The 21,988-nt window shown below is 43.4% G+C and overlaps 1 pseudogene across 1 annotated transcript; it reads right to left on the bottom strand.

Moving 5' to 3' along the window:
• Positions 1–313: 313 nt before the first annotated feature.
• Positions 314–5,826, bottom strand: LOC309552563 (putative nuclease HARBI1; annotated as a pseudogene). Its single transcript has 3 exons — positions 5,650–5,826; positions 4,288–5,011; positions 314–645 (listed from the first exon to the last, which is right to left on the bottom strand). The product of its transcript is annotated as a putative nuclease HARBI1 (transcript).
• Positions 5,827–21,988: the final 16,162 nt, after the last annotated feature.

The raw sequence follows: 21,988 nt of genomic DNA, 5'->3' as shown, positions 1-21,988 counted from the left end.
GGCACTAGCCTCCTCCACAGTGACACTTTCCTGTTGATGAAATTAACAATTTATTATAATGTTATAGTGTATATAAAAAGTCATGTTTGTTGGATTATTTTAACCAAATAGCAGACTTTACATTCAGGGTGAATTATTGTCTTGATAATATTTTTATTGCATCATTATGTTTATTGCAGACAATATATTGTGAAATGCTATACCTGTGTCAAGTTTGACTCCACGATATCTTCCTCCTGGCTTGCAGCACATGAGCCCTCTGCCAAAGTCGAAGGGAGCGTTGACAGGGATGGCCTGGATTCGGCATGTTCCGTCAGGAACCCAGGCTCTCGAAATACCAGATCCTTGCGATGTAGATGTCCTCGGTACCAGCTCCTGATTTCTCCGACTTTTTTATTTTGTTTAGCTCCCTTTTGTAGGTGGTGCGTAGGTTTCCGATTTTGCCCTTGACATAATTGATGTCAACATTAGGGCAAATCGGTTTGCATAGCTCCGCCAATTTTAGATATGCCTCATTTTTCATCTGCTTGTTTGAGTAATCCCTACTCTTGATCTTCCACAAACAAGGCAATTTGCGGTATTCATCAATGAATGTTTGTAAAAATTCGGGAGAGGTAAATTTATCTATAATTATGATGTATATGCCTGCAAGACACAACACAACACAAAACATAGTCAAAGATCATGTATTTTGTCACATAATAAAGATAGGCCCAATATAAGCTGTATAGGGCCCAAAACACCCACTTTTGAATCAAAAGTCGCACCTTTGTTTGTGCTGAAGAATCGTGGTTCGCCGATCGATCGTGCTCCTCGAAACGATCTGTCCGATGGCTAATCGGTGACCGGACGATCTGGCGTCCTTTAAATACAGCGCATGCGTCAACTCCGCCTCCAGTGGCGCGCTGATGCAGGGGCGTGTACGTGCCGAATATTGAGCTGCATGCAACACACACACACGTGAGTCAGCGGAAGATTCGTGGAGGAGTTGGCAGAATTGCGGAGTTCCAGTGAAGGCCACAGTGGTTGGGCAAAGAAAAAAACAAAAGCCACACCTATGAGCAAGGGTGAAATGGTGGAGATGGTGGCCATACTAGAAAAAATAATGACTATGATGGCAGGCTGCAGAATTATGAAAGGCCCAACTCCAGAAAAGACAGAATTCTGGATAAGGTGATCTCAGCTTTAAATAAGATTTATGGGGTGGATCGATCAAAGGACCAAATAAGAAAAAGATGGTCAGATCTTAAACATCGGGAGCAAGAACAGCTAAGTCACATCCATCATATCCTGAAAAAAAGTAAGCAACATTTTTTTCCAAACAATATGTATTGGGTATATTTGGTGTATGTTGTATAGAAATGTATAGATACTAATGTATATGAAAACTGTACTTTTTTTTTATTTTATTGGTCATGTCTTGATGTTAGTGATATATTGATGATTTATTTGTATATTACATTAAAAGACAGGAATCCACAGTAAACTATATATGCATTTTTTTGCCAAGAATTTTCTTTACAAACTCATATTTGTATCATATGATTTTTTTTTTACCTTTAAATAGGGCAAAAACGAAAAATGAAAATAAAAGAACGACAAAAGATGAGGAGAAGGGAATCGACAGTGGCTGCTCCATCCACATTGGATGAAGAAACAGAGGACATGGGCCCTGAGGCTGAGCCAAATTCCCAAAAAGGTAATTGTTTCCTATGCTGAGTCAAACATTAATGTCCTTAGTTTTTAGGAGGTAACCATGTACATGTCTGAATCTTTTATGTGAAAATAGCTGTCAAGCAGTGCACCATGTCGTAGCTAATTTCCCTCCTGTGAATTTTCTGACATGCAACATTTTTATTATTATGTAGAAAAAGAACACAGAAAACCCACTGTGACCACTAGGGAGGAAATGGAAAGTAGTCCAGAGTGCAGCATGGTGGAGTCAACAACTGTGCAGCAAAGAAGCATACCACCACAGCAACATCACTGGCACTAGGCACTGATTTTTTTTAAATGGGATACGAAAAATATGTGTTTTTGGGATGATTGTTTAACCTTCTATTGTTGTATTGCAGACAAAATGGACATTGCAGAGGTTCCCTCATTTGAGCCATGGGATCTGTCACCTCCAGCCGGATCAGATGTTGACAATTCTGATACAAGATCCCCTGCCAGCATTCCGAGCATCATTCTGAGTGCGTCACCCCAAAATCCAGAAAATGAAACAAGTGTTGGGGAGCCAGTTTTGTGCCCAAGTAAGTATTTTTCTAATGTTGTTTCTAGTGTTATTCTCGTTTGGTGTATTTGATGTAATGCTTCAAAGGAACTACCTGTTTGCTACATTATGTGAATCAGGTGCGCAAAACTTATAAATAATGTGTCAAATATATAATCATATAGTGACAAATCATCAAAATTTTACTCCGTTTTTGTAGTTTTGTCACTATATGATTATATATTTGACACATTATTTATAAGTTTTGTGCACCTGATTCACATTTTCTACATAACATATATTTTCAAAGTTTGCAGTTTTTCTTATTGTTCATGCACACTTTTTTCACACAACATCACTGTTTGCTACATTAGCAAGGTGTGAAACCATACAGTGCTAATGTACATATTAGAAAGTGCATTACCATGGGGGAGGAAGAGGTGTAGGTAGTGAGCTATTTGTGTTAACAGGTGGAATTATTTATGAGCCACAGACACCAGTGTAAAGAGAACATAATGTTTGCAATGTGTACTTTCATAGTAGTATAGGTGTCATAAGGGCAAGCTGGTTACACACAACAATGCACAGGGTAGGTATTAACTCTTCATTAGTTTAAGATGAACTTGACCCCAAATGTTTAGATATTATGACCTCATCTAGTTGCTTGGCATGTACTTAATATATTATTTTTTATTAACAGGTCATGTTATTCCTAGTTGCACAATAGCCAGGATGACAGTTGAGGCTTTACAATGTTGCTCTGAACTGGAGAAAATTAAGGAGGCTGTTACAGCATTACAAACAAAAATGCGCGACTTTGTTGACATGATAGCGAAATTTTAATATTATTTATGTATATATTGTTTTGGTTTTTATTGGGATATTTTTTGTTTTCCCGATGATCGTTCAAAATTTGATGGCCTATTTTTTGGCCAAGACATCATCATCTGCAAAAGGTGTCCCCAAGTTTTTTAATGTTTTATACAGGGCTCCTATGCATATGAAGCACTTTACAACACCGTAACCCTAACCCTAACCCTAACCCTGTGAATGTGTTTTATTAAAAAATGTTTACATTCAACAATGTGTGTTAGAATATTTCTTTGACTTTCGGTGGGGGGGGGGCAGGTCTAAAGCTGGGTAAGGTGGCACAAAATGTATGATGGCTGTCCTGTTCACATATTTGAATGTTAATTAAAGCATTTTGGATTGCGTGTATAATTATCAGCCGTCAAAAATGATTGTTCCTTCAGGACCAGTGGCAATCTAACAAGTGATATTCACTAGTACACTGAATGCACAATGATATCTGTGAACTGAGTGGTAATCAGTCTGCAAATATACAGGTTCTATTTAAAGGACTAGCACTCCTAGGATTCTAGATGGCATTGAGATGGGTACTAGCAATCAGTGTAGGGAGATCAGTGTAATATATAGTGTATTGCAGCTTCGTTTGTCCATTTCACTTTACATTACCTATATATAACACTTATATCTCTACACTGAGCAAGTTTCACATAACACTGACATCTCCTTACATTGGTTGGCAGTGAGAAGGATGTCATAAATTAACACAACATAACAGGTGGAGGTAAGTTGTTATTACACTAATGTATTACTAAAAATATATAGTATGCGCACCTTCTGGTCAATGACCACCAATGTAAGGTGACATTGGGTGGACCTTTGGTGTGACCTACTTTTCAATGTGAGAGGGCTTTTAGAAATTAACAGGGGTGCTGAAGGCCTTGTATTTTGACCACTGGTAAACAAAACACACATGGCCATACTCGCATTTGAACAGCTGGGGAGAGACAACAGTAGATAAACACACTGATGAATGTATTAACCCTTCAAAAGTCACACATATATAACACATGAGGAACCCAAAAAATGTTGATTTTGATATGTACCCAAATTATTAAAATACACAATACAGAATAATTGCAATATTTTTTTATTGCACAAAGAATATTATATATATCCAAATTATAATGTATCAGGCAGGAATTGCTGCCACGAAACAGCCCCTCTCCCCACATAATATTCAAGATATTGTTGCCTAATATCACGGGCACTTCGGGATGCCAATCCAGAACGGGCGACTTCCACTGATGTCATGGAATCCACTGGCACACGTGGTTCTGCCTCTCCACTCGGCCCTGGCATGGCAGGGTCAGTCTCCACTTGCTGCAAACTGACATAGGTCTCAGCATGCCTGCGCAAATAGTTGTGCAAAATGCAGCAACACAGGACCACATGATCTATTTTGTAGAGTGCCAGATGAATAGAAGTCAGGAAAATCCTAAAACGATTCGACATTATCCCGAAGGCATTCTCCACCACTCTTCTAGCTCTGGATAACCTGTAGTTAAAGATCCTTTGCTCAGGGGTGAGGTTCCTCTGAGGGAAGGGCTTCATAAGATGCTCCCCAAGCGCAAACGCATCATCAGCCACAAAGACAAAATTCAGCCCCTCAATGGTTTGCTCCCTGGATGGCAAGTTGAAAGTGCCATTCTCAAGCCGCCGAGCAAACTTGGTCTGGTCAATCACTCCCCCATCCGAATTGCGGCCATTCTTCCCAATGTCCAAAAAGATAAACTCATAATTAGCATTGACTATGGCTAGCATGACAATGCTAAAAAAGCCTTTATAATTGAAGAAATATGACCCAGAATTCGGTGGTGGAACAATGCGGACATGCTTCCCATCAATAGCACCCCCACAATTGGGAAAATTCCACTGCTCCTAGAATTGACCAGCAATCTCCTGCCACTGCTCTGCGTTGGAGGGAAACTGTGGGGGAAAATGAAAATACAATTTGTGCTTGAGCACATCACATTATTACACACACACATTTGTCAGTTAAATGCTTATGCAACTTTAAGATAAGAACAACATGATGGAAATCTTTAGCATTTTGGGGTATTTTTCACCTCCTAATGTGATAATATTGTAATTCACCAGCTACAGCTTTGGTATATGCTGACTTTTACATTTAGCATGGGTGGGTGGGTAAAACTATGCCTTTAAACATCATTAAGGGCTTGTGCCTACTGAACGTTTTTACATCAGAAAATAAACATACACAATCATAGGTTGGAATGGATGGACTGATGTCTTTAAGAAAACTCATAAACTAGGTACAAAAACATTTGCAAAGGAATAATTGGTTCTGGGAAAGTCAGAAAATTACACAGATTCAATATACTGTTAATAGGCAATGCGTTTAGGGACACATAGGAGAGAATGCTGGGGTGGCTACTGGGTCATTTTACAAATGGTTAGGAAAATATAAAGCTTTACTACTATGTGCACGCGGCCAGAGGTTAGTTACAAAATAATGACATCTGCAATTTGATGTAGATCCAAACTAATCTAAATTAGGATGAGATGACAAATATATGGAATGTAATATAAAAAACAAAAAATACCTTGATATAGTCCTTCTGCAAGACTTTGATGATAGCAGAGCAGGTCTCAGGGATGATGACTCCAAGAGCTTGGGGGGAGATGCCTGTGGTAAAGTTGAGATCCTGCAGGCTTCTCCCTGTTGCAAGATTTCTCAAAGTTGCAATTAGCCTTTGCTCAGGAGTAATTGCAAGCCGCATACATGTATCCTGCTTCAGAATATAGGGGGACACCAGGGCAAGAAGACGGTGAAAGATGGGATCAGTCATCCTCAAATAATTCCTGAAGTCATCAGGATTATTTTCCTGGAGCTCCCTCAGCAAGGACATGTGGGAAAATTGATCACGGTTAAGCAACCAATTTTTGGTCCAGGAGGTCCGCTTCTTCTTCCTCTTGCTAATAACTTGGCTCAGAGCCATAACTCCCAGCAAAACTACAGCAAGAGTCGAATCCTCGCTCTCCATAATTAATTCTTTAACGATGTCTCGGAAACTAGCGAAATGTCGTTAAGCAAACAAATGCTACCGAAATCACAGCGAGATGCCCAGAAGGGTCACGGCCAAAAACTCACTTCCTCTTTTGTGGCGTCGGACGTAGTGACGTCATTTTCTGTCGGTCGACAAAAGTCCAGTGCAGTCTAGAGCACATTCCAACCAACAAAACACAACTCTGGACAAAAGACGTATGATCGGTCGGCCGATAATCGTTGCGTGTGTACTAGGCTTTAATCCTATTCCCAAATTAACATTTGCCTTGCTAAGGCAATATTCTATTCTCCTTTATCAAATTAACCCCAATGTGTGTTGATGCTGTGAATATCAAGTCTGGTCATTCAAGGATACTTCCATATGTAGGCAGGTACTGAGCTTCAGTTTATTCAACCTGAAGATGGCACTATGTCATTTCTTCAGGCTGGCATGAGGCTTTTAGGGACTAATTTGTCCCCTATTATGGGCTCCAGGCAGCCATCTTGGGGAGACTTGGGGAGTCATTCTGAAATCTCAGGCTAGTTGTATAAACTCTGTACTTTGAATGGCTGTAGAGAAGAAGGGGCTGCAGATGAACAGGTGCTACCTATGTATGAGGATTTGTTTCATATCTGTGTATCACCTGAGCAGAGACGGCTCTAGGCTTTGGGAGGCCTTAGGCAAAACTTAGACATGAGGCCCCACTCATGGCCATAATAGGAAAAAAAATTAAAGCGAAGAAAATTCACTGCTATGCAGCAGGCCTTCCCACATTATGATCTTCGGTAGGCTTTCCCAGCTTGAGATCCTTTGTGCGCCTGATGGGAGAGGTGATGTGCGGGTCGAGTTCCAGAAGTCCTAGGTTACACAAGAGGTAAGTGTGACAGGGCCCCTAAGGCTGCCTGCACACAGCAGCATTAAGGTGTCCTGTCATCAAATAAAGTCACGCTGCAAATCAGCTGTTCAGCTGCCACGAGGCCCGCTTAAAAGTGAGACAGGGTTCTTACCGCTGCCTGAGCACAGGCAGTTTTGAACACAAATTGATAAAAAAAACAGCAAGGCCCCCCCCCCCAATCCATACCAGACCTTTAGGTCTAGTATGGAACTAGAGGGAAACACCATGCCAAAATGAAAAAAAAATGGCGTGGAGGTCCCCCCAAAATCCATACCAGTCCCTTATCTGAGCATTCAGTCTGGTAGGCCAGGAAAGAGAGTATGAGCAACCCCCCCCTCCTCCTGAACCATACCATACCATAACAGGCCACATGCCCTCAACATGGGGGGGGGGTGCTTTGGGGCAAGAAATAAAAAAGAAACAAAAAGAAAAAAATGAATAAAAACATAGCTTTTGAAAATTCTGGTGTAGATCCAGCATTAATCAAGGTGAATGCGGCTGTTACCACCGACCCCCCAAAAAAACAGTCCGCACCCATTGCTGCCTCCTGCTGTCTTCCCAGTCTGCCATCTGACAGTTCTTAAATAACTAAGGGACTGGGCCCCCCAATGATGTAACCAGGTGACCCTGCCCGCTTGTGACCTCATCGACTCAGCATGCACTGGTCAATCACGTCACAAGGGGCGGGGCCCTGTTTTTTTCAGGTTGGTGATGGTGATCATATGGTATTCATTGTGAATGACGCAGGATCTAAACTGGGGGACATTGTTTTTTGGGGGATTTTGAGGGGGACCCCTATGCCATTTTTACTGCATTAATTTACCTGACAATTGCGGGTTCATGCAACGCTATACCCAAATAAAATTTCTGTGCTTTATTTCCCACAAATAGAGCTTTCTTATGGTGGTATTTGATAACTTCTGCAGTTTTTATTATTTGTGCTATAAACAAAAAAAGACAGACAATTTAATATATATATATATATATATATATATATATATATATATATATATATATATATATATATATATTTTACTTTCTGCTGTAAAACATATCCAGTAAAAAAAAATGAAAAAAAATCAAATTTCCTCATCAATTTAGGCCAATATCTATTCTGCTACATATTTTTGTTTGAAAACATCCTAATAGGCTTATATTGATTGGTTTGCACAAAACTTATAGTGTCTACAAACTATGGGATATTTTTATTGATTTTTTTATTAGTAATGGCGGCAATCAGAGACTTATAGCAGGGCTGTGATATTTCGGCAAACATTCTGACACTAACTGACACTTTTAACTCATTTTGGGGACCAGTGATCAATTCTAAAAATATGCACTGTCACTGTACTAATGACACTGGCTGGGAGATTTAAAAAAAAAAAAAAAAGATTAAAAAAAAAAATTAATTTTTAGCCCACTAGGGGCGCCGGACTTATTGGTGGCTATGGGGGGGGGTTTCCACCCGGCAGAGGCGCCAATTGGAGGCCTTCCGGGGGGTCACCTGGGCGCAGAGCACTGCGCTCCGACACTCCCCCTTTTGTGATGTCCTGGATCATGATTGGTCCAGACTCCAGCCTGGACCAATCATGATTCAGGACATCCCTGCTGACCTCGTTGGGGGCGGTGCTGGTGTGTGCATCAGTCACTCACCATCACCGCTCGGTCACCTTCCCGCCGCTGCAAACAAAGAGGGGTCTCGAGGAGAGGAGAAGTCGGCTCCGCTCACCTTCCCGTCGGTTCCCGCCACCCGCCGACGATGAGGAGAGGGAGAACGGAGAGGCCGCTCCCCTTCCCGCCGGTTCCCGCCACCGCAGAACAAAGAGGACGGAGAGGAGAAGCCGCTCACCTTCCCGTTGGTTCCTGCCGCCGTCAGCATGAAGAGGACTCGAGGAGAGGCTGAGAGGAGCAGCCGCCATGGACGTCTCGCAGGCAGCGTGAGTGTGGAGTCAGTGAGCCAGCCCGGCAGGAGAGCAAATAAGTTATTGAAGCCGCTGCAGCGATGCCATGACCTGTGACCTGACCTGTGACCTGACCTGTGACATGACCTGTGACCTGACCTGTGACATGACCTGTGACATGACCTGTGACCTTACCTGTGACCTGACCTGTGACATGACCTGTGACCTGACTGTGACATGGCCTGTGACATGCCTGTGACCTGACCTGTGACCTGACCGGTGACCTGACTGTGACCTGACCTTTGACCTGACCTGTGACATGACCTGTGACCTGACCTGTGACCTGACTGTGACATGACCTGTGACATGCCTGTGACTTGAACCTGTGACCTGACCTGTGACCTGACTGTGACATGACCTGTGACATGCCTGTGACCTGACCTGTGACATGTCCTGTGACCTGACCTGTGACCTGACCTGTGACCTGACTGTGACATGACCTGTGACATGACCTGTGACATGCCTGTGACATGACCTGTGACATGCATGTGACATGACCTGTGACATGCCTGTGACACGACCTGTGACATGCATGTGACATGACCTGTGACATGCCTGTGACATGACCTGTGACATGCCTGTACCATGACCTGTGCAATGACCTGTGACATGCCCTTACCATGACCTGTGACATGCCTATACCATCACCTGTGACATGCATGTACCATGACCTGTGACATGCCCTTACCATGACCTGTGACATGCCCTTACCATGACCTGTGACATGCCCTTACCATGACCTGTGACATGCCTATACCATCACCTGTGACATGCCTGTGTCATGCCCTTACCATCACCTGTGACATGCCCTTACCATGACCTGTGACATGCCTATACCATCACCTGTGCCATGCCTGTGTCATGTACTGTGGGATTAGTGCTAGGGGGTCTGTACTGTTGGATTAGTGCTAGGGGGTCAGTACTGTGGGGTTTGTGCTAGGGGGCATGTACTGTGGGGTTTGTGCTAGGGGGCCTGTACTGTGGGGTTTGTGCTAGGGGGCCTGTACTGTTGGATTAGTGCTAGGGGGTCTGTACTGTGGGGTTTGTGCTAGGGGACCTGTACTGTTGGATTAGTGCTAGGGGGTCTGTACTGTGGGGTTTGTGCTAGGGGGCCTGTACTGTTGGATTAGTGCTAGGGGGTCTGTACTGAGGGGTTTGTGCAAGGGGGTCTGTACTGTGGGGTTTGTGCTAGGGGGTCTGTACTGTGGGGTTTGTGCTAGGGGGCCTGTACTGTTGGATTAGTGCTAGGGGGTCTGTACTGTGGGGTTTGTGCTAGGGGGCCTGTACTGTGGGGTTTGTGCTAGGGGGCCTGTACTGTGGGGTTTATGCTAGGGGGCCTGTACTGTGGGGTTTGTGCTAGGGGGTCTGTACTGTGGGATTAGTGCTAGGGGGCCTGTACTGTGGGGTTTGTGCTAGGGGGCCTGTACTGTGGGGTTTGTGCTAGGGGGCCTGTACTGTGGGGTTTGTGCTAGGGGGTTTGTGCTTGAGGAGTTTGTGTGGGGTTTGTGTTTGAGGGGTTTGTGCTGGGGGGGTCTGTACTGTGGGATTAGTGCTAGGGGGTCTGTACTGTGGGGTTTGTGCTAGGGGGCCTGTACTGTGGGGTTTGTGCTAGGGGGCCTGTACTGTGGGGTTTGTGCTAGGGGGCCTGTACTGTGGGGTTTGTGCTTGAGGGGTTTGTGTGGGGTTTGTGCTTGAGGGGTTTGTGCTAGGGGGCGAGTCTGTACTGTGGGATTGGTGCTAGGGGGTCTGTACTGTGGGGTTTGTGCTAGGGGGCCTGTAATGTTGGATTAGTGCTAGGGGGTCTGTACTGTTGGATTAGTGCTAGGGGGTCTGTACTGTGGGGTTTGTACTGTGGGGTTTGTGCTTGAGGGACCTGTACTGTTGGATTAGTGCTAGGGGGTCTGTACTGTTGAATTAGTGCTAGGGGGTCTGTACTGTGGGGTTTTTGCCAGGGGGGCTGTACTGTGGGGTTTGTGCTAGGGGGCCTGTACTGTGGGATTTGTGCTAGGGGGCCTGTACTGTTGGATTAGTGCTAGGGGGTCTGTACTGTGGGGTTTGTGCTCATGGGCCTGTACTGTTGAATTAGTGCTAGGAGGTCTGTACTGTGGGGTTTGTGCTAGGGGGGCTGTACTGTGGGATTAGTGCTAGGGGGCCTGTACTGTGGGGTTTGTGCTAGGGGGTTTGTGCTTGAGGGGTTTGTGTGGGGTTTGTGCTTGAGGGGTTTGTGCTGGGGGGGTCTGTACTGTGGGGTTTGTGCTAGGGGGTCTGTACTGTGGGATTATTGCTAGGGGGTCTGTACTGTGGGGTTTGTGCTAGGGGGCCTGTACTGTGGGATTTGTGCTAGGGGGTCTGTACTGTGGGGTTTGTGCTAGGGGGCCTGTACTGTGGGATTAGTGCTAGGGGGCCTGTAATGTGGGGTTTGTGCTAGGGGGCCTGTACTGTGGGGTTTGTGCCAGGGGGTTTGTGTTTGAGCGGTTTGTCTGGGGTTTGTGCTTGAGGGGTTTGTGCTGGGGGGTCTGTACTGTGGGGTTTGTGCCACTCTCAGTCAGTGTATCCCATAATAGGGTGTCTCTCACAGTATATCCCATAATAGGGCCGCTGTTCCCTATTATGGGATATACTAGTACTGATGGGCCCCTCCTTAATATGATATATTGTGAGAATTTGTTCACGCAAGCAAAATACAGGTGACAAAATGGGTGGAGTTTATAAGGGGTGGGGCTTCTGAGAAATGGGAGGGGTCCAAATGGAAGGGCAGGGTCTTGCGCCCCACCATTTTAAAACTTCACCAGCTGCCACTGAACATCAGGTTAATTCAAAGGATTAACTGTGTGCCTAGTCAGTGTTTAAATGCACTGTGTGAGGTGTTCTTAATAGGGGAAGACATGGAAAATACTCCCTGCTTTGCAGGGACATAAATTCCAACCCCTTTCCCCTGTTAAGATGGTTATCTGCTTTGTTTACATAGGTAAACTCATGATCAGCAGGTGGGGGCTGTCATAGAGTCCGCAGTACCCGCAGATCGGCTTCCATTGTGTATAATCACAGCGAGAGCAAGCCGCCGGCACACACTTGCATGCCCCCTACCTGGTAGTATCAGTTAAACTGCTATAGGCCAGACAGGAAGTGGTAAAAAAAAATGGTGTGGGGTTCCCCTCATACCAAATGGGGCCTGGTATAGATTGGGAAGGCCCCACGTTGTTCTTTTTTTTTTTCCTTTATTTTTCATTGCCGGCAATTCTTTGGTTTACATTCAGCCCACTGACAGCTGCTGAGTCATCGGTTGGTAAGGATGCAGTGGAACGTTTCCCAGCCTGCTTCTTAACAACCAGTTATTGTTAAAGACACTGGTGGCCAACGGCTCTGAGAATTCTCATCTGAACCATATGTGGAAATCACAGCTGAATTACTGAACAGCTGCTTTGGAAATGTGCAGTGAAAACAGACAGGGAATTTGCACAGGACTTGTGTAAACAAATGCATTAGGCAAATTAGGTGGCCCTGAGGCGCAAGGCCTTAGTCAACCACCTAATTTGCCTAAATAAAGAGTTGCCTCTGTACCTGAGGTCAGTAATTTCACTGGGTATATGTAAGAGTTTACATCCACTTTGAATGGAAGGTTCTGCAACAGGTCCTGCAACAGGGATCGGTAATCGTCCGCCCTGTGATCATCCTGCAGTAATCTTCTGCCATTAATCGCAGGATACCAGGCTAAAGCTACCGCACTGTCCATCTTCGAGTCCCCCACAGGATTTTTTACCTTGATGCCTGTTCCTATTGATTCACATGTAAGTGTTAAATTGGCTTTTTCTTCATTAAAATGCTTGTAAATGAATATACTACACTATGAGGAGTCTCTTCTTCTTTCATGTGGTATTGGTTTGACTATTATTCCCATGAGAGGATCAAGTTTGAACATTCTGAGGCATTTCCAGTTGGAGGTGATTCCATATTTATTCATCTACCGTGGAGTGTAAGGAGCCCTTGTTACAATTGCATTGTGATCCCTGTAATGGGGATCATATGAGTTTGGTAAGAGGCCATTTATGTTGGTGTTTGGTGGAGGTCACAGCTTCTAATTCATCGCCTGTATCTTGAGCTTCTCATTGGACTCCCTCTCTCCATGGACTTTTTCTGTATTGCTTTTTAGCATATCCTGATGTATTGTGGAAATCATTACTTTTATCAGTGACTGTTCTTGTGATTTTCATATTAAGCGCTGCATACTCTGTTTTCATTTTTCTTGGGTTGAGGTACAACAACTTTTTATGCTAGCAGCTGATATTGTATACACATTTTATTTGATTTAGCGCAGTATAATCTGTTTTTATTTTTCTGCAACAGGTCCTAACACATCTACAGTGTAGAAGTAGGTAAGGGAAAGAACCCAGCTGCTTAGGAAGAGAGTAGAGGCAGTATTAGGAGAGGAACTTGTCAAGAAGAGTCTCTTCTGCCAATAACTGTTTCCCGCTAGCAGTCGAATAACTGCAAGGATTTTGGATATTGCAGGGTGAGTCAGTAATCTGATAACTCCTCCAAGATTGATGTTCAGTTATTCTGTGGTCTGTAAGCTCGTCATGATATATCACTATTGACAAAGTGCCTTGTTGAATACTATTGCCTTACTATTTCTATTACTATTTGTGTAAATGCAAGTATCCCAAACAGATTAAAACAATAAAAAGTAACAAGAAATGGTAATCAGGGATAAATGCAAAAATATCCAATGTTTATTGAAACCCACAATACATAATAATAATCCCTACCTGCATGACACCCTCAGCTTAAAAAAAACTTTAAGGCTACGTTCACATGTTAGCGTAGCGGACCGCGGCAGAATCACCGCGATTCTGCCCGCGATCCGGAAATCATTGCAAATCGCGGGATGCCTGTGCATTGCCGTTGATTTGCAATGGCACCCCAAACGCTGTGCGATGTTGCCGCGATTTCCGCCTGCCGAATCGCGGTAACATCGCGCAAACAAAATCGCGGGTTGCATGACGCCCCAAAGAAGCTCTTGTACCTTTTTTGGGCATCATGCGACCCGCAATTTTGTTTGCGCGATGTTCATGGGATTCGGCAGGCGGAAATCGCGGCAACATCGCACAGCGTTTGGGGTGCCATTGCAAATCAAAGGCAACGCACAGGCGTCCCGCGATTTGCAATGATTTCCAGATCGTGGGCAGAATGGCGGTGATTCTGCCGCGGTCCGCTACGCTAACATGTGAACGTAGCCTTATAAAGTCCATGTAGAGGTGAACAAAAGGTCTTGGTGTATGTTTCTCCTTGGTGATCACATGGAACCTATACCCAGCAGAATTCTGAATGGATGACAGGAACCGATTCTTCTCTAGCAGACATGTCTTTGGGGGTTATTTACTAAGAATGGAGAGTGCAAAATCCGGAGCAACTCTTCATAGAAATCAGCTTCCAGGTTTTATTGCCAAACAATAATTAAACAAGCTGAAGTTAGAAGATGATTGACTACCATGCAAAGGATGCCAAGACGACATGCCGTTTGGCTGCTTCCACTCTGCTGATAACTGGGAACAACCCTGGCACGGTGAGTGTGCTATCTTTGTATGACTATCTGGATGTCCTGACAATTTAGCATTGCATTGCCAGCCCAGCAGGAAAGACTCATGATAGTAACTGGCATAATCTTAGTCTCCTGTCCCAGCAGACACTCTTTTGGGATATACAGTGCAGCAATATACTAGAGGGGACAGAAATGACACGCTGTTTTAAGGCTTTAATTTCATTGCACTGGTAATAGGGAAAGACATCATTACCATGAGTTTGCTGTTATCACATGCCTATCTATATCAGTACAGTGTGGTGTTCCGTGAAAATGGCACTGTGTTGCTAGCAAACAAAAGTTGAAATCAGTTTAATTTTTGTTGTCATTTTTATATCATCTGCTGGGTGAAGTTGCATACCTTTTCTGTCACCATCATTGCTGGCTAGTCTTCCTGTGTATGCTCATCATTCTCTAACACAGTGTTGCACTCTTCTGAAGTATAATTACACACTGATCTGTTACAAAGTATTTGCCTGTCAGGTGGTCAATGTATGGAGATGAAACTAAACATACCAACAGGCTGTCTCCACATGAAAACACAGGATTATGTTACTCCACACTGGATACAATCCCAGGAATTTGTAAAGACTGGAGCAGGCAGATTTTGTGAAAGTGTCTCTCATGCATTCTAAAAATGGTGAAGTACCTGTCTAGAATTTGTACCTGAATTTGGCTCATGCTGCACCACTTTTAGAATTCCAGTGAGACTCTTTGCAAAATCTGTCTAAGCCAGTTTTTCTCCCTGTACCCCAAAAGGCTGGTTTCACACGGGTGTTCTTCACAATGCGCATACACCTGCTCAGCAGGGGATCTCCCTGCTAAGCAGGCGGATGACAGGTCCATGTCTGTTCCGCTATGCAGCGCGGACATGGAAACAGCACCGCTGTTCTCTATGTTCTCAACATCCGAATGTCATCAGATCCAATGGAGATGGATGGCGGACAGGATCAGATTGGATGCTGGCAGGTGTGAGCGAACAGAAAGCTATGGATGCTCCAATCAGGTCCCCCTGCAAAAATTAGAGGCAGACCTAATCGGACAGCCTGTGTAAAAAAAAAGCGTTAATTAGCTCCACTTTTACATTTGGAGAATTTAATGTGACACAAACGTTGCATTGAATGCAACACAATGAGATTGTTTTACTAAAGGCAAATATACTGTGCACTGCACATGCACTTGCAATTGCACTTAAAGTGCACTGCACGTGCAGTTGCGCTAGATCTTGGGGGGAAGCTCTGAAATGAGGGAAAGCTCTTTGAATTCTATCATCCAATTATGTGCAAGCAAAAATGCAGATTTTTATTTTCCTTGCACGTTTCCCTCAGATCTAGAGCAACTGCACTTGCAGGTGTACTTGCAGTGCACAGACTATTTGCCTTTAGGGTTGAGCAATCATGGCTCATTGCTCTTAGTCTCACCCAACACTATAAAAGTATTCTTTCAATAGCGGGCATTTTAAGTGTGATATCAGCGTGGAGAGAGATAGAACAGGGCTCTGTTCAGTGCTACTAGAGAGTTAGTGTGCTATTGTCATTCTATTAACAGTGTAGAATATCAGTTTAGTGTGATATCAGTCCAGTGATAGTTCAGTGTGAGTGTAGTGTGACCATTCATTTTTACTTTAGTGTCAGTTTATTTTGTCAAGGCAGGTTTACTGAAGTAAATTTCAGTGCATTACTGCACGTTTAATGCTGTATATTTCAGTGTGTTATTGCACGTTTAATACATTCAGTGTGTTACCTCACTAAACACAGTATATTTCAGTACATTAGTACCATTAAACGCAGTATATTTCTGTGCGTTATTGCACGCTTAACACAATGGCAGGTTCTCAGTCGCTATTTCTTTTAACGTAAAGCTATTCCAACTTTGTACCATCATGTGGAAGGCAATGTTGTGGCATCGTTGGGCAAGGCAGTCAGACATAAGGTCCAGGTAACTGCTGCCACGTGGTCCAGCAAGCATGGTCCGTCCGAGAGAATATATTTTGTTCACAGCACACTGGGTAATTCTTCTTGCAACCTAAATCTCCTGGATGCAGGACGACCTGGCTTACTCCTGGATGCAGGAGAGGGCTCAGTGCCACAACAACTCCAAACAGCTAGTGGTGATGATGCGAGATTTGTCAGCTCCACCCCTTTCTTCTTGTCCTCCACCATGCCCTCCTCTGCTGAATTGTCCTATGAACCACAAGTACCCCTTAAGCGTTTAAGGGGCTATTCAATGAGTCAGGATAAAAGGTGCCATGCAGTGCTTCAGTCCTGTCTAGGGGACAGGAGCCACACCAGAGCAAAGATTATTGCAGCTCTGCAGGAGCTGGCCCAGAGGTGATTCCGACCATGCCAGCTGGAACCAGGAATGATGGTGTGCGATATTGGCATAAAATCTCCTGTCCACCATTAGACAGGGAAGCTTGACACATGGGCCATGCCTTGGTGGTCAATTTGGTGGTGCAGCATTTCTTAACCATTTAAGGACCAAGCCCATTTCTGACACATGTTGTTTACAAGTTAAAATCAGTATTTTTTGCAAGAAAGTTACTTAGAACCCCCAAACATTATATATATATATATATATATATATATATATATATATATATATATATTTTTTTAGCAAAGACTCTGGAGAATAAAATGGCGGTCATTGCAATATGTTTTGTTATGTGGTATTTGCACAGTGGTCTTTCAAACACCATTTTTTTGGGAAAAATTACATTTCACTGCATTTAAAAAAACTAAACAGTAAAGTTAGCCCATTTTTTTTTTTTTGTATATTGTGAAAGATGATTTCACGCTGAGTAAGTGGATACCAAACATGTTCCTGTTTAAAATTGCGCACACCCGTGGAGTGGCGATAAACTACGGTCAATAAAAATCTCCATAGACGACGCTTTAAACATTTTTAACGGTTACCAGTTTAGAGTTACAGAGTAGCTCTTTTTTTAAATTATTGCTCTCACTCTGGCAATCACGGCAATACCTCACATGTTTGGTTTGAACAGCGATTTCATTTGCGGGCTTGACTTCCGTATACGGAAAATGTTACCGGGATGATGCCTCTAGCTGCAAACATCACCCCGGTACAGCCACTTATTGCAGCTGACGTAGAGCTACATTGATTTGTGGTAAGTGGTTAAACAGGTACCCAGGGTTGAAAGATCTGCTAAAGCAGGCCACAAGAGTTTATAGCCATTTTAGGCTCATACACAGCCAGTGCTTGGTTAGCTGAAATTTAGCGGGAACTCCACCTGCCTGTAAACTGCCTGACTTGTGACATAATCACTAGATAGAACTCAACTTTGGCAATGCTGTAGCAGCTGCACAATGCAGCAGAGGGCCGTTAATGAGTATCTGTGTGAGTGTGGCAAAATGACACGCTCAGGCCGGCTTGGCTTTTTTCCCCACGCCAATGGTTGCTGATAAAGGATGCATGAACTGTACTGTCACCATTTGAGGAGTCGAAAAGGATGGTGAGCGGTGACAATGCACACATCAGTGACACAATCCCTGTTGTGTTCCTGCTGGAGCAGACTCTGCATGGCATTATTGACAGGGCACTCGAAGCAGAGGGAGGGGGAGGAGAAAGATTCTGGTAGTTTTGGAGGCATTGAAGCACAGCAAGATGTGTCAACCCTTAAAAGATTGTTTTACATCCCCAGAACCCTTGGGAGTAGTACGTGGCTGGGAGGAGACAGTTCCAGATACTGTAATCCCAAGGAGTCTGCTTCTTATGCCTTCTTATGCCACAGCAAATTGTGGCGCATGGGCTCCTTCATGTTTCAAGGCCTGTAAAAGGACCTGAGAATAGGTGGCATCAAGGCGAAGGATCATTTTTGGTTGGCAACCCACCTTGACAACCATTACAAGGGGAAAATCTTAGAACTTATCATATCCCGACAGAGGGAGCAAAAAATGAAATCTCTTGAGGACACCTTAACCAATTAAGCCCCGGACGATTTTACCCCCTTCCTGACCAGGGGGTATTTTGCGATTTTGATCATGCGCTATAAACAAAAAAAGAGCGACAATTTTGCAAAAATAACAATATTTTTCACATTTTTTTATATGAAATTCCCCCCCCAAAAAAATATAAAAATCTAAATTTTTTTACATTTTCGGCCAATTTGTTTTATGCTACATATGTTTGGTAAAAAAAATCGCAAAAAGCGTATTTTGATTGGTTTGCGCAAAAGTTATCGCGTTTACTAACAAAGGGAAAGATTTCTGTCATTTTTGTTGTTTTTTTTTTTAACGCGTAATGGCGGCGATCTGCAATTTTTTTTGCGGTACTGCGACATTGCAGCGGACAGATCGGACCCTTGACTGACATTTTTGACACTTTTGGGTTACCAGTGACATTTCTACTGTAATCAGTGCTATACATATGCACTGTTACTGAAAAATTACACTGGTAGAGAAGGGGTTAACTTTATTTGAGAGGGAGGGGCTGTGTGTGTCCCTAGGGGCGTGATTCTAACTGTGATTGGCTGTGGCTTGAGGTGTAGGAACAATGATCAACGGTCCTACATAGTAGAACCGTGTGATCATCGTTTCTACACCGGGGAGAATGACAGGCGGCTTGTTTACACTAACCGCCTGACTTTCTCCCTCTCCCCCGTCGATCGCCGAGTGACCGGCGGACATCGGGTCTGCCGGTCACACGCACGGGGGGTCCGTGACCGAGCGGGAGCGCGCGCTCGCTCCCCAGAGCCTCACAGGCTAGCGACGTAGACCTACGTCGCTCTGCCTGTGAGGGGCTGACTGCCGCAGTAAATATACTGTGAGCAGTCGACAAGTGGTTAAAGAGGAGTTTATGTAACATCTTTCCCCACTCTGGTAGGTTAAAGTCTCGTAGAAAACAGGAGGAGTGGTGGAAAAGGGGGCTGCCTAAGTGATGCATTTCACAATTTTTTTAGTCCTCGGCACCCAGGGCTGTCAGCTTCAACATATCATTAGAAGCGTTTGCATCATATAGTGGATGATTATCTAGGGGCGAAAACAGAGATGGAGATCTTTTCAGTTGATGATCTACTGGGTCATGAGAATAGACCACTGGCCAGAACTTGCCCAGTATGCAATTGAGCTGCTGGCCTGGGCTGTCCGAACGGGCATTCAGTGCTGCCAGAGGTTTTATTACTGATAATAGAGCTCATCTGTCCCCAGACACCGTGGACCGGCGGACATTTATCAAAAGGAATCAATCCTGGATTAGCAGCGCTATGAAACCCCTTATGCCGATGCCGCTGATTCAGTGTTTTTGGGGTGTGAAATCTCTACAAGATTTCTAGGCTGCCTGGCATTATGGGTGTTGATTTCATCTGGAAGAAAATTTTTGGTGTAGGTTTCATGGGCATAAATAACACCCAAAGACCACATTTTTTATCAAGAGTACCTCTATAGGTGTGAAGGTACCATGGGCACCCAAAGATCCATTTTTCCACACCTATTTGACAGGTGCATATTATTAAAAATTTTGACAGCAAGGGGAATTCTTGCTCTTATCAAGATTACCTCTATAGGGTTAGGGTGTGAAGGCACCACCAGCACCCAAAGACCAATTTTTCCACATCTATTACTTTATCCAAAGTCTGCAAAAGAGACACCAGAATTTATCCAAAAAATCTCTAATCTTGTTCCCAGCGCACTACATTGTGGCCTCGTCATACAGACTGGCTCCCCAAACCATTATTTCCAAAATAAAGAAAGCTTGCAGGGAAAATGTAATTTTTGGCTTTATAAATACATGGTACAGATGTGCCACTTTACAGGCAGACTAAGGGGACCCCCCAGGCACTATATTGAAATAAATTATTCATATTTATTGTTATTTCTAATTTTTATGCTTTCACTTTAAGCATCAGTAAATCACTGCTCATTTTAAAATGAAGTTTTTACAAACTTTTTTTATTGATACATGTCCCTCATGGCAGTATGGGGACACCCATAACCATTGTATGCCAAATTACTTGCATATAACCCTTCGAAAAAGGGCACTTTTTATTTTTCCAGTTCAGGTCCCATAGACTTCAATGGGGTTTGTTATTCGGTTCCGAACTTTCGCAATGTTCGAAAGTTCTGCTGCGAATCGAACAGGGGGTCATTTGGCCCATCCCTATTTGCCCTTAGTAAATCAACCCCAATAAAAAGTGACCTGTTTACAACTATCTGTGCTTGGTGCATGAGTCACTGTCAGAATCAAATGTGTTGCAAATGCTTTATAATTTATGTGCAATACATTACCAAGAGGGATTCCCCCTATTCCCAAACCATGTCCTGTAGACTTGGTAGGCATCATCTGCACTAAATGATAATATGTGTGTGTGCCCCGTATTATGTTTTCCATTGATCTTACATTTTTTGCCTTTACTTCTCAGCATACTGGATTTGTCACATGTACTGTATGGATGTGCATTTATCTGTTATCATTCCGCTTAGTCATTGCTCATTTGACAGCATTTGGGTGCTTGATGCTTTATGATCATACTTGCATTTGATTTTCTCTGTGTTGCATTTTGACCATGTATTTTAGTGTTCCAGATTTCTTGGGCTTCATGGGAATTTCCAAAGGGTGTTAACAACAGTGTCATAATTTGAACTACATAGTGGGATTTCATTAGGTTGAGGGTGTCATGCAAACAGCTAGGGATTTTTTATTGTGTATTATGTGCTTCAATAAACTCTGGATATTTTTGCATGTATCCCTGACTACCATTTTTTGTTCTTTCTTAGAGTTCTGTTGTGTGTTTAGGTTCTTATAAATGTATTTTTTTGCTTAGCCCACATTCAGGCTTTGAAATTGCCTTCTTTTCCAGAGCTACACATCACAAACATTTAAAATAAATGACCTAAGCACTTGCAGCTATTATTCTCTTCTTTCAAAAAGTGTGTTCTACAACAAGCTTGTCCATTACTCAGGCTATAATCCTGGCAGAGCTTTAGGATTTAAGTAATTAACTGCTTAGTAATCTCGACAGCAATTAATTTATTTGATTTGATTTTGATTACCAAAACCCCGAATCTCTGGGAAGATTATGACCTTCAAGGACACATTCAGGCAAGTGTTGTCTTTAAAAAACAACTTTGTCCTCTTCACTGCATTTCCTTGGGTTAAGATGATGACAATATATTTCTGATGTTAAAAGAATGCTACAACCTTATGCACAAATAGCGGTCGTCAACTCATCAAAAAGTAAATAGCATACATATTCTAGTCTAAAGAAGGCATCACACTACAATGACTGATTGTCATAAACTGCAAAGACTAATGAAAACATGACCCTGGTGTATGCATAAAGAAAACCATTGCTGGAAGAAATACAAGGCCTTGCTATTTTTTTACACCTTCTGAAAATGCAAGTTACCTGGCTGGTATAATTATCCTCTGACTGTCCGAGTTCCAGTAACAGAACAAATATACAGCAAATGAAGTAAACAATCCTGTTCTGTGTGTTTTTCTCAG

Source organism: Pelophylax lessonae (genome assembly GCF_965119305.1).
Source record: "Pelophylax lessonae genome assembly, chromosome: 4".
In the NCBI taxonomy this organism is placed as follows: Eukaryota; Metazoa; Chordata; class Amphibia; order Anura; family Ranidae; genus Pelophylax; species Pelophylax lessonae.
This window is presented reverse-complemented; position numbering and strand designations above follow the sequence as displayed.